The sequence below is a fragment of the Lacerta agilis genome, chromosome 15 (assembly GCF_009819535.1).
Source record: "Lacerta agilis isolate rLacAgi1 chromosome 15, rLacAgi1.pri, whole genome shotgun sequence".
NCBI classification, from domain to species: domain Eukaryota; kingdom Metazoa; phylum Chordata; class Lepidosauria; order Squamata; family Lacertidae; genus Lacerta; species Lacerta agilis.
The window spans coordinates 31,471,599-31,486,028 of NC_046326.1; positions in this window are offsets into that span (position 1 = coordinate 31,471,599).

The window sequence follows — 14,430 nt, forward strand, 5'->3', positions numbered from 1 at the left end:
GCTCGTTTCATAGCAGCCGGGTATTTCCATGTTTACTCAGACAAAGGGTCGCATCCTTAAAGCCCACTCTTGCACGTGTGAACGACCACAGTGTTTAAATGGGATTTATTTCTAGGTCAATGTGCATAGAATTCCAACCTTAATTAGGGAGGACTTGTATATCTGAAGAAGTGTGCATGCACACAAAAGCTCATACCAAGAACAAACTTAGTTGGTCTCTAAGGTGCTACTTGAAGGAATATTTTTTTTATTTTGTTTGGAGTACAACAGGCGTGTGTCCTGTACAAAAGACATAGAATTAAGAAAATTCTGAGACCAGGACTTTGTTTTTAGTAGCAGAACTGAGTGACACTCCCAGCCCCTTCCACACACAAAATCCCCAAGCTTTCTTCATTTCTGCAGTAGAATTTAGTGTGTGCATATCATTTGTTGTTGCAATTGTTAAATGATTGGGAATCAGAATCCTCATCAATCTGCAAATCATTCAGAGATCTGCCAGTAGATCCAGATCTATCCTCAGCCCCACCCCCGATCTGGATGTTACTCAATAGTATGGTATGTTGGGGTATTTATTAATTATTTAATTTAAGATATTTATGTTCTGTTTTTCAGGTAGATCTCACAGAGCCATTCCCAAATGAACATTACAACTGTAGGCTTAAAAAAAAACCTGTTATAGTAAAAGAGAAAGATAACTTAGTTCTGCGTACACAAGTACAGAATTATGCTGTTAAACCCCTTGTTCACCAAGTTGAACTACTTATCATTTAAAAAAAACAACCAAACTTTTACATAAAAGTTACTGTACTCCATAAATCTTTATTTTCCAAGTATTCAGAAGAATAACAGCATGTCTATGTACAAGCAACTGTCCATTTCAAATTGATGAGAGGCTATCCAAACTTTTTAGAAAGAACATGTTAAAGGATGTTTTGTTTTGGTTTAAACTTAATCTGAAGGGTTCCCCATCCCAATTACAAAAGAGCAACACATTAATCGGCATCTCATCAACCACACATTTCATAAAATTTATACACCAGTTGATTCTATAAAAAACCTCAAAGTAGTTTACAAAAAGGAGATATGAAGCACATGCTGATTAAGCTACAAAAACCAGAAAAATCTGGAAGCTAATGCTAGTAAGATGCATGAGCCTCCATTCTTCCTCGTCACCTTAGCCAGTTTTGAGCAATGCTTTTGTTGTTCCAGGAGGCTCAATTTCCTGCGTTAATATGAAACTTTTATAAGACAAACTCTGTGGAACACATTTAGTAGTACTGGGTAGCAGTACACTAATAGAGGTAGTTTTCTTGCTGCTGCTATAGCTGTTTTTGTTAAGTTTTTTAATGCGCTACATGCTCTGTGTGCTATGCTAACATAAAAAAAATCTACTTAGAGCACGGTTAACATGCTATTTCCTCAAGACTGCAAAATGTGTGGAAGATTTTCTTTTCCTGTTCACTGTCATTAATTATATGCTGAATGAAAAAACACTTAGGGTTTTTTTCAGTCTGCTCTCTTAGGCCTTGTAGTTTTTCCATGCGTGTCTGCTAGCTTTTTTTCCTTTCATACATTGCCATTGATTTTCATGTACATAATCTCTTTAGAGTTACCAGAGACTAAATTCATTCAAAGTATAACACTGTACATTGCAAAGTAATATTAGAAAGGTGTGTGTTTGATGAAGCAACTGTCAATATCAAATTCCATGGACCAACAGTAGCACCTAGTGGCGGAACAGACTTAAATTCATTTCCTTTCTCTGTTCTCCTTTAACCTGATATGACTGACAGTTTTTCACTGTATCCTCTGGGGATTGGCCGCTTGTGCAGCCCCCTGGCCCTGTTCCGTTTTCTGCTATAATGGAAGCTGAAATCTGAAAACTGCACTTTCCCCTCGGCATACACTACCATTGCATTCTCTGGTGTGGTTGTGTGCAGGATGCAGAATCTGTTGCCCGCCCAGCCTAGTCTGGGTGGCCTGCACACGTCCCAGACAGTTGCATCTAAACTCTCAGTATATATACTTTCTCTCTTTTTCTTTTGAAAGGAGTGAGTCGGCTGTTTGGTGACGGGCGGTGGATTCGACAACCTGATACGGCTCCCCTGCGGGAACTTGATACGTCCTGAGAAATAACAGTTTTGTAAAGTTCAGCTCCATGGCGGTCTCAGTCGTCATTTGCTTCTGGGGCAGCTCGTTCATCTACCAGGCTCCCTTGACACTCTGGCATTTGTGAATTTTTTTGGGGGGGGGGGGGGTCAGGACAGGGGATGACAGAGATGGCGGGACAGGAGGACCTCCTATTGCAGCTCTCAGTTGCTGCAAAAGAAAAAAGTCGTCTTCACCAGCATCTATCATCATTAAGGTTGTCATAGGTAGCCCTGGTTAACCCTTCCTTGTACAGCTATACCCACCCCCAAGTGCTTTCCAGGCAGCTGTTAGACTTTTAAAAAAGCAATTTGGCACCCTGGAAGCCTTTCTTTTTTCTTTATTTATAGCACTTGCATTCCCGTCTTCTGCCAAAAAGCCTCCCCAGAGTGGCTTACATACACTCAATTGAAAGAAGACAGCACCCATCAACCTCCTGGGGGCCCTTAGCCAATCATGGCTGGTTGGGAAACATTTGATAGGGAAGGAGAGAGGTTGGGGAAGGTTAATTTTGACAGCTGAATTGCCTGGCTAGGGAAGTAACTAGAGAGCGCTTTCACCTGTGACAAACAGCTTCCACGACTTTTGCATTGTTTCACAACACATACACACACACCTGCAAAAGTGGCCTGACCAGAAAGGGCAGAGAAATATTCTCATGAAAACCATTGCTTGCTTCCATCCTTAGACCACAGGGCGAAGAGCAACGGGGACAGCATTCAGCAGCAAATGAAGGGACTACAGCTAAATCAGCCTGAGCTCTGTAAACCAAGTCAGAATTTTATGCTCTTGACCGATTGCCAGGATTATAGGCACTGAAGGATGCAAAGCAGAAAGAAGCGGGGGAAAGAAGGAAAACATTGGTGAGTTGTTTTTTTTATCATCCTCTGGTCCCATATGGCATTTATTACCTGACTAAGGCTTTCGGCACTGTAAATCGTTATGCCCTGTGGACTGTCCTTCTGAAAATTGGCTGCCCAGATAAATTTGTAAATTCGGCTCTTCCATGATACCGGTAATATGACAGCAGCAATCACAGATAACAATGGCTCTCAAAGTGAACCATTTACAGTGGGATCAGGTGTTAAACAGGGTTGTGATATTGTCCCAACTCTATTCATTATTTTCATTGCCATGATCCTACACTTGTCGAAGGGAAACTCCCCACCGGAGTAGAAATCATATGTTGTACAGATGGAAAGCTCTTCAATCTGAGCAGGCTGAAAGCAATGAGTAAGGTTACTGTAACTTCTGTCATAGAGCTTCAGTATGCTGATGACAATGTAGTGTGTGCACGCTCAGAGGATGACCTCCAACCATCCTAAATCTCTTTGCAGAAGCTTGCCCAGAAGCCTGGCCTATCATTCAACATCCAAAAAACCAAAGTGCTGCATCAACAAGTACAAAAATAACCCCTCTACAGCACCACAAATCCAACTCAATGGTGTAACGTTGGAAAAGGTCGATCACTTCTCCTACCTAGGCAGTTATCTTTCCACAAGAGCCACATTGATGCCGAAATCCAGCATCGCCTGAGCTCTGCGAGTGTGGCTTTCTCCCGAATGAAGTGCAGAGTGTTTGAGGACCGGGACATACGCAGGGAAACCAAAATGCTTGTTTACAAAGCTATTTACTACCAAGCTTACTACAGTACAGTGGTGCCTCGCTAGACGAATGCCTCGCTAGATGAAAAAAATGCCTTCATCTAGCGGAAGGCTGCCCCGCTAGACGAAAAAAGTCTATGGGGCTGCCTCACAAGAGGAAAAATGTTCGTCTTTTTTTTTTTCTTCGTTTTGCGGAGCGCGGCTGTCATTGCTGGCTCCGCAAGACGAAAAACCGCTAGACGAAAATTTTCGCAGAAAGAATTATTTTCGTCTAGCGGGGCACCACTGTATATGCTTGTGAAACATGGACCACTTATAAACGTCATCTCCAACTCCTCAAAAGATTCCATCAACGGTGTCTCTGAAAATTTTTACACATCACTTGGGAAGACAGGCTAACTAATATCAGTGTACTGGAAGAAGCAAAGACCACCAGTGTTGAAGCAATGATTCTTCAACATCAACTTCATTGGACTGGTCATGTTGTATGGATGCCTGATGATTGTCTTCCAAAGCAACTACTCTATTCTGAACTTAAAAATGGAAAGCGTAATGCTGGTGGTCAACAAAAGAGGTTTAAAGACTTCTCAAGGCAAATCTTAAAAATGTAGTATAAACACCGACAACTAGGAAACACTGGCCTGCGAGCGCTCCAGTGGATAACAGCCTTCCCAAAGGTGTCATGGGTTTGAAGACACTCGAACTCAGGACGCAAGGGAGAAATGTGCTAAGAGGAAGGCATGCTTGGCAAATCCACACCATGATCAACTCCTGCCCAAAATCAATGTCCCCACTGTGGAAGGATGTGTAGATCCAGAATTAGCCTCCACAGTCACACGCTCATTGTTAAAATGTTTATGGAAGACAATATTACTCCGCTACGAGTGATTGCCAAAGAAGAAGACGACGCAAGGGGAGGACTGAAGCTCCATAGTAAAGCACTTGATTTGTTTGCAGATGGTTCCAGGTTCAGTCCCCGGCATCTCTCTTGAACTCTCTGCCCCAGATGCTGGATATTGTCAGTCGGAACAGACAATATGGGGCTGGATGGACAAATTGTATGGCATGATGTAACTTCCCGTGTTTTTAAGGCTGTGCATATGTCCACACACACCCGGGGCTACACCGCAAGTGCAGCCACCTGATAACGATCTGTGTGTGCGAAGGCAGAAGTATCAATACAGCATGCTGTACCACCACGGCTCACAAAGATAATGGAAATCCCTTACAGGCTTACAATTGAAAATCCACGACACAAAAGGAAAAGGGAAAAGGAGGGCAGAGGGAAATTGCAAATTCAGGCACAAGATCTCTCTTGCAAGAGGATACCTTCCCACCCAGCCCGAGCTGATGGACCTGCTGCGCTCCCCCATTTTCTTAACACGTGAACACGTAAAGACCATATCCTCCAACATCTTGAGTGCCAAAACTGGCAAGTCATGTGACCTGTGTGAGATCACAGAGCCTGAAATACATTTTTCCCCTGGGCCATGTTTGGGGTGCCACCTGAGGTTGTGTTCCCCAAAAATGTGCTATTTTCTGGAGTGAAAGTGCTTTTTTCTGGGTGAGATCTCAGTATGAAATCATGTGAGATCACAGCACCCCAAATGGTTGCTTTTGCTCTTGCACAAGAAAACTGAATGTCCCAGGGTATGGAAGATTGATCTGTCTCCCTGTTAGAAAAAAAAAACTATCACTTAACATGCAGGTGCTGTTAATATTCCTGGAAGGATTTTATTTGTGGTGTAGAATTTAGAGGGTGAGACTAGGGCCTGGTAAACCAGGGTTCAAATTCCCCCTCAGCCACAAAGCTCACATAGGGCCTCTCTCAGTCTAACTTACCTCTCAGGGTTGTTGTGAGGATAAAATGAGGAAGAAGAGAACTATGCACAGGGGTGTAGGAAAGGGGGGCAGGGGGACGGGTCACCTCATGTGCCATCATGGAGAGGGGTGACAAATTATCAAGGAACAATTAGGCTACTGCCCTACTAGGGCGGTTCATAAACTTTTTTTTTTTTTTTTTAATGCCTGCTCCAAAGGTCTTATCTTATTACACTAGGGATTATATAGCTATATATGAAATTTCATGCATATCAGTTAATATCTTGACCCTCCTCCACGAAAATAGCTGTTTACTTGGCTGTTTTCTTATGTTGTGAAGGCTGAAATTTCAATTCAGTGGAGCTGGGTCAAGATATTAACTGATATGCTGAAATTTCAGATATAGCCATATAATCCCTAGTTTAGTAAGATAAGACCTTTGGAGAAGGCATTTTTAAAAAAGATTTTATGAACCACCCTACTGCCCTATCCTCCACTGGAATTCCCAGGTCCTGGAAAGTCGGCCTATATGAAGAAAATGAGACTAGGCTGAGTAGATTAGCCTTGCCTTGCCTTCGCCCCGCCCCCTGCACGCTGTGGTTTTTTTGTTTTTTTGTTTTTGTTTTGGTAAACCACTTTGCAGGTTTTTAAAAATAAATGTTATTAAATAAATAAACAATAAACAAAAATAAAAAACAGAAGCCAAACACAATCCATCCTGTAGATTTAAGTATCTGTCCATAGTCACCTACTTGTTATCAGAGGCCCAGAATCCACATTCCTTTGTAAGAAAATATGAAATAACGTAAAACCATTTTTTGCAAACAACAACAACAACACACCAATGTGTGGGGGTGGCGGCAATAAATTTTCTGCATCGGGTACCACCTGACCTTCCTACGCCTCTGACTATGTACTCAACATTGAGCTCTGTGGAAGAAAGCTGGAATACAAATGTAATAATACTGTAAGAAAAAAAGTTTCTATGATTTCTGTTTCACCTCATGCATGGTGTAATTATAAGAACCAAGCAGCCCCAGGAGATCACAGGAATTGTTTGCTCCATGGTGACCTTTCCCCGTGGCTAGGGAAACTCGGCTCTCAAAATAAGCACCAGGATCCCACTGGGTTTTGTGTTGAAAGAAGCCTGATTCCATCGCTCTGTACTGCAATTGCAGCCATGATTGCTAAACCCAATTCACTTTTTTTAAAAAATCCCTTAAATAGCAAAAGGTTTGAATGATGTACGTAGCAAGGAAAATGTAGAACATGATGCCAGACAGTATTTCTGAAGAAACAGGCGATAAATCAAGGAGGTGGCAGTTTTGCTCGCATATGATCACATCCAGACAACTCAAGAGTGGTATCTATAGAGCAAAGAATTGTCTGCGAGGAGATGGGATCTGGGTGGGGAGATAAAGCTCAGGCCAGGAGATAATACCAAGCTGTATTTCAACTGTTAAGTTATGAAGCAAAGGGGATCCGGCCTCGTTTGGGTTTGCAGAAATATCTCCCCGTGGCTCAGCCGAGATGCCTTTTAAAATGGTGAAGAGGATTAATCAAATTGATTCGGACAAAAGTCTGTGAAAAACAAGAGCATGAGAGAGAAATGCAAACAGGGGAGGCTGTGTGTGAGAGGGCGGGGGGAGGCAGAGGCTGATCTGGCAAAACTCTTGGCCTCCATGTGGAATAAGTTATTGGAGGGGGGTCCTGAGAATCCAGCCAAGCTGGATGCCTGGGAATGAAGTGATGGCAGATGGGCAAGGGGGGAGGGAGTTGGCAGCCTTTGGGAGATGCTCGGGCTGTAAGGCTGAGCAGAAGAGAAGCAGTGAAAGTCAACTGGTTTAAGAGACCAGCTATAGGATTCAATGCCCATCTTGGTTGTGAAATAAATTCAGTGTTAAAAACAGTGGAAACGGATAACATTCACAACAACAGGATGGGTCCTGAAAACCACAGGTGTCTCATCCTTGGTGTTCTCGATTGACAGCAGTTCTCCAGTTTCAGACAGGAATCAAACTCTTACCTGGAGGTGCTGAGAACGAATGTGTGACCATCTGTGTTGTGGTGTATGTGCTCTTCACTTTTGCTGCCAGAAGTCCTTGACGAATTGCTGCAAATCATCCAGCTGAGAGCTGTTGTTGCTATTGTGATTGTGGTTTTTAACCCACCCTTCCCCAGCAGGTCCCAAGGTGGGTTACAACAGTTTAAGAATTAAAACCGTTTCAAACAGATCGTAGTCACAGGAATAGGGTGACTCCTGGAAACAGCGCAGGTGCCAAATGCCAGGGTGGAAAGAGGTGCATCATCATCACCTGGAAGCTGTATAGTGAAGGTGCCACACACACCGCTCTAGGGAGGAAGTTCCACAACCTAGGGGGCTGCTGCAGAGAACACCCTCTCCCAGCCCTTACCATCCCAAGCGTCTGAGTGAGGTTGGAACTAGAACCGAGGTGGCTCACGAGACTCTTAATCTCAGTATGGTGGGTTCGGGCAAAAGGTTCCCGCATTGCAGATGGTTGCACCAAACGACTCTTGCGGTCCCTTCCAGCTCTACAATTCCATGATTCTACCAAGTGGAACTGTATCTGCTGATGTTTCTGGCATTGGCGGTGCACGTACTGTAGCTTAGCGCTTTAAATACTAACGTGAGCACCTTGAATTAGGCCCAGAAAGAAACTGACAACCGGCGCAGCTGTTTGAAAAAGGGGTTCATACGAGATCGGGGGAAACACGAGCCAGTAACTGGCTGCTGCATTTTGGACGAGCTGAAGTTTCTGAGTTTCTTCAAGGGCAGCCCCAAGTAGAGCACGTGGCAGTAATCCAACCAGGAAGTTACCAGAGCATAGGGCACGGTCCTTTAGGGTACCCAGAATTTTTACCTCTGTGTCATGATTGGAACACATATGTAGCCAGTCTGAGGGTAGCTGAAGTCATTCATTACTACAGCTTCTCCCATTCTGGATGCTTCCTTGACTTTATTCATCACCTCAAGATCTCCCTGAGCACATCTCCTAGGGCCCAGTGTCAAAAGATGCTATGAACCAGCTCTCCATCTTCCTAATACTATTATTTACTGCATTTATACCACTTTTTTTTCCTCCAATGAGCTCATGGTGGTGAGCATGGTTCACCCCCTCCTCATTTAATCCCCACAACAACCTTGTGAGGTAGGTTAGGCCGAGAGGCAGTGACCGGCCCCTAAGTCACACCCTGTGAGCCTCGTGGTCAGGTGAGGTTTTGAACTCTGATCTCCCAGGTGCTAGCCCTGCACTCGAACCACCATGCTGCACTGGATCACAAATTTATATCCGTAGCCCTCATTTCCCAGCAAGCATTTTATCAATACGTTGAGTGCTATAAAAATATCTAGTTTTTAAAATATTGCTCACTAATAGCATGTCTGGTTTATAAGAACTGTTCCGTTTGTATTTCTGGGTTGCTCTTCTAAAAAAGGGGGGGGGAGAAAGAAAGAAAAAATCTCCCTGATAAATTGAATGAATAGATATTTGTCTTGGCTGCCTCTCTTTCCAAATTGAGCTGGTTCCAATTTATCAGCATAGTTTTGAGAAAGTGTTCAGAATAGGCAGTTCTGATAGGCACCCTGGGGGGGGGGGGAAACGAGGCAGCCTATTTATTACTGGTAATGTAGGCCATTACATGACACATCTCCAGAAGGGAATGCCTTCTTTCATTTGCTCCTTCCAGCAGAAAACCTTGTGCTTTTCTCTTCTCTCCCCAAACACCCTGGAAGATGCTCCATTGACCTGTGTATGTCTTCAGGCCAAAGAGGTGCATTGCTGGAGAGATCTGCCTGGATCTCAAAACAGAGCAGCAACAGCTTTTCAAAACTATTTCCCTAGTGCAGTGATTCCCAAATTTTTTTGGGAGGCCACCACTCCCTTGGTTCCATAAACGTATCCCCAGTGCCCCCTGCCCAGGTCTATAATTATTTTGGAATAGCGATTTGCATGGCCCTCTAAGGAAGAGAAAAACACAATAAATTTCCAAATAGTAGCAATTAATTGCACATTTGGTTTAATTCAGCACAACCGATGAACTTGGAATCGTAGAATTAGAAGGGACCACGAGGTCATCTAGTCTCCAAACCCTGCAATGCAGGAATCTTTGCCCCGCATGGGGCTTGAACCTACAGCCTTGAGATTAAGAGTCTTGTGCTCTGCCAGCTGAGGCTGTTGATCCGTGATAACAGTTTTCCAAAGTCTGATAGTCATTTATACCCCCAACGCCTCCCTGCTGCCCCCCTGCCTCTTAGTGTCTCCTTACGTAATCCCCCCCCCCCAAGGGGCAGTACCATCCACTTTGGGAACCACTGGCCTATTGCCTTCCAGATGTTTCAGACTACAGCTCCCATGGCTGGGTCTCTCAGGACCATGCTCCAAATCATCTGGAGGGAAGCAGGTTGGGGAGGCTGTGCCTTGCCATTTTCCTGTTCCAAATCACTTTCCCCAGACCTTTATCTTTTCTCTTCTTCCTTTGGAGGTGGAGGAGTTAGACGTGCCACAGGGATCAGTATGTTCCTCCCAGGGGATGAACAGCAACTTGTGTGGTGAAGTGTGGCCTAGTCGTTAAAGTATTGGACTAGGACTTGGCCCTGAAGCTCACTGGGTGAACTTGGAGGCCAGCCTAAGCTACTTCACAGGGTTGTTGTGGACATGTAGTAGATTCATTTTGTCCCTCACTTAGGAACTTCTTTCTGAATGTTTTTTAAAAAAATGTATTTCTGTAAGCTTTAAATTTCCCCTGGCAAGTCTACTGATATGTTCCTATTATGAATGGAAGGTGCTGTCTCAGTGATAAACAGATCCATGTTTGAAGAATAAATTCACAGCTGGAGAACCAGTGACCTTTCAGATGTTGTTGGACTCCATCTCCCTTCATCTCTTGGTCATGCTGGCTGATGGTTCTTGGACTCCAACAAACATCTGGTGGGCCACAGACTCCCCCTAAGGTACATATTCATAATGCAGACAAGTCCTCTGGCTTGGAGTTTGACGTATATCACAAACGTTCTCTACAAATAAATCAGATCAGAACTGCAATGCATTTTTGTGAGCTGAAAAGCGTGGTTGAAATCTCATTATTATTATTTTTATTATTATTATTAAACCACAAAAGCACAAGACATACACAAATAGACAGATACATGGTAAAAAATAAGGAAAAACTTAATAAACACATCAAACCAAAAACACCAAAAGAAAAATTCCTATTAACAAACAACGAAAGAATACCTTGTTCCCCCCTAAATTCCCAAATGACAAAGTAACCAATCCATATCGCCTATACATTTAGATCTTATTCATTGATTTACCAAACCACTCCATCAAACACAAGATTTTAATAAAATCTGGAACCTTACTTAGTGATTATTTATGTCTCTTTTTCATCCTTCTGTACCTTTTGCCTTTTGCCACCTCCTTTTATATTAAAGGGGAGAAAGGAGATAAAAAAGAAAGAAAAGGAAAGTAAAAAAAAAAAAAAAAAAAAAAAAAGGGGGGGGGAAGGAAAGAGAAAGAAAAAGGAAAAAAGAAAAAAAAAGAAAAAAAAAAAAAAAAAAAAAAAAAAAAAAAAAAAAAAAAAAAAAAAAAAAAAAAAAAAAAAAAAAAAAAAAAAAAAAAAAAAAGAAAAAAAAAAAGGAAAAAAGAAAAAAAAAAAAAAAAAAAAGGAAAAAAAAAAAAAAAAACAGCAAATATACCCACCTACATATACATATATGTATACATACATACCTACATACATACACATATACATACATATACCTACACATACATATGAACCCTTGTGTCCAACTTCCTGGTAAATCCCCTTGCTTTAACTGAGATTCAATTTGAGTGCTTACGACATCGCACTTTATCTTATATTTACTATCCCATGCATTCTCTAAAATCTATTTACTCCACCATCTCCCTTTAACCTACCTCTCTTCCCTTATTCCTCGAAAGCTGGCATACTGACAAAACTTTTGTTATATTTCAACATAATTTTTGTAACATTCCCATTTTTCAATGAATCTCTGCTTAGACTTTCCTCTAATATTGCTCGTAAGTAGAGCCATCTCGGCCAGTTCTTGTAGCTTAACTTGCCAGTCAACGACACTTGGTACATCCTGCTGTTTCCAAACCTTTGCCACTACTAAACGGGCCGCTGCAGTTGCGTACAAGAAGACTTCCTTAAATTTGTTCGGTATCTCTTTATCTATTATGCTCAATAGAAACATCTCCGGTTTTTTAGGGAAAACAATTTGCATCATTTTTTTCAATTCATCATATATCTCCCCCCAAAATGCTTTAATTTTTCGGCACCTCCACCACATATGTATAAAATCTCCGTTTTCCACTCCACATCTCCAACAAACATTTGCAACACATTTATGCATTTTTGAGAGTCTAGCCGGTGTGAGGTACCACCTATGGGCCATTTTCAACATATTTTCCCTTATAATCTGGTTGCAGTAAATTTTAGATTGACCTGCCAAAATTTCTCCCAGTCTTCAAACATAATTGGGTGGCCCAGATCCTGCGCCCACTTTGTCATTGAGGCAGTTACCGTCTCCTCCATTACCTCATGTTCCACCAACATCTTATACAGGGATATTTTATAGTTGGTATTTAAACATTCTTTTTCGAATTTTGATGGCTCTTTCCCAAATCCAATCCTCTTGTCTTGTTTGTAAATTTCGTTTATTTGAAAGTAATCCAGCCAACTTGATAAATATTCTTTAATCTCCTCTATTTTTTTACTACCAATTCATCTCCTCTTTCTGTTAGCAACATATTGTATGTAATCCATTCTGCTTTTTCATTATTCTTTCGTTTCATTGCCACTGCCTCAAAGGGGGAGATCCACTTTGGTACCCTTGTCTCAATATATCTTTTATATTTTTCCCACACCGTATATCGCATTCCTTATTATGTGGTTACAGAAGCCTCTGTGCACCTTTGTTTTGCCATAGTTTAAATACGCATGCCATCCGAAACGCAAATCGTGGCCCTCCAAATCTAATGTTCTCCAATTACGGAGTATACACCATTCTTTCAGCCACATAAAACAGGCAGCTTCATAATATATCTTAAGGTCCGGAAGGCCCAGTCCTCCTTTTTCTACAGTATTTATCATTATCTTGTGTTTTATTCGAGGTCTTTTGCCATTCCAGATAAATTTGGAGATTTCTTTTTGCCATTTGTCTATATTATTGATTTTTCCTAAGATTGGCATAGTTTGGAATAAAAAGAGAAACTTTGGCAAAACATTCATTTTTATAGCTGCAATGCGTCCCAACAGTGAAAGATTTAGTTTGTTCCACATCTCCAATTGCTTTTTGATTTCGTTCCAATATTTGGAGTAGTTGTCATTGTACAGATTTATGTTTTTTGCTGTTATTGTTAATCCTAAGTATTTTATTTTTGGGTAGATCTTTATCTGTGTTATTTTTTCTAATTCGTCTCTCTGAGCCATTGGAAGATTTTTAACTAATAGTTTAGTCTTATTTAAATTCAACCTCAGGCCTGAAACCTTGCCATACTCTCGAATTAACTCCAATGCCTTTGTCAGACTCTTAATTGGTTGTTCCGTTGTAATTATGAGATCATCCGCAAAAGCCCTAAGTTTGTAACTACTCTTCCCGAGCGTTATTCCTTTTATTTCATCTCTTCCCGAATTTGCTTACATAAGATTTCGAGCGTTAGAATAAAAATTAGTGGGGAGAGTGGGCACCCTTGTCTGACCCCTTTTTTTATTTCGCATTCCTGCGTCAAGTTTCCATTTATTATGATCTTCGCTGTCTGATTTGAATAAATGGCTTCTATTCCTTTTACAAACTGATCTCCAAATTCCATTTGTTCTAGAGCTCTTATCATAAACCTCCAGGAAACCCTGTCGAAGGCTTTTTCAGCATCTATCGCCATAAAGGCCGCTTCTTTATTGATTTCTAATTCCAAATATTCCAGCAGGTTGATAATGTTTCTAGTATTCATAAACATATGCCTCCCTGGTAGGAATCCGGCCTGGTCTTCATGTATCACAGACTGCAATATCTTTTTTAATCTTTCTGCTAATACATTTGCGTATAATTTGTAATCATTATTGAGGAGTGCGATCGGTCTGAAGTTGCTCATTAATTCAGGGTCCCCACCTTGTTTTGGGATTAATACTATATAGCTATGTTTCCAAGAGTCCGGCATAGTTCCCTCCTTTAGAATATTATTCATGATGTTCTTTAATGGCTCACTCAAAATATCTTCAAATTTCTTATAATATACTGCTGATAAGCCGTCCGGCCCTGGTGACTTTCCTAATTTCGCCTTTTTAATTGCTATTTGGATTTCATATGGTGTTACTGGGCCATTTAGACTTTCTCTTTGCTCTTTAGTTAATTTTGGCAGGCAGTTTTTTCTTAAATAATCAGTTACTTCTTCACCCGTCTCATTACCTTCCCTATATAAATCTCTATAAAATTGGGCAAATCTCTTTTCTATTTCATTAGGGTTCACTATTATCTCTTCCCCTACTTTTATTCTGCTTACCAATCTCTCTGCCTCTTTCTTTTTTAATTGCCAGGCCAAAAGTTTCCCCGGTTTATTTGCATACTCAAAATATCTTTGCTTTAAATACCTTAATTTCACCTCTATCTCTTCATTTAATAGCATTGAGTATTGAGATTGCAACATCTTTATCTCTTTCTTAACTTGAAAATTATTTGGTTTCTCATATAGTTCAGTCTCCTCTTCTTAATACTTTCCAGCAAATCTTGCTTCTTTTTCTCTTTTTGTTTCCTTAGGATTATACTTTGTTGAATGAAAAAGCCACGGATGACCGCCTTGCTGGTATCCCAGAC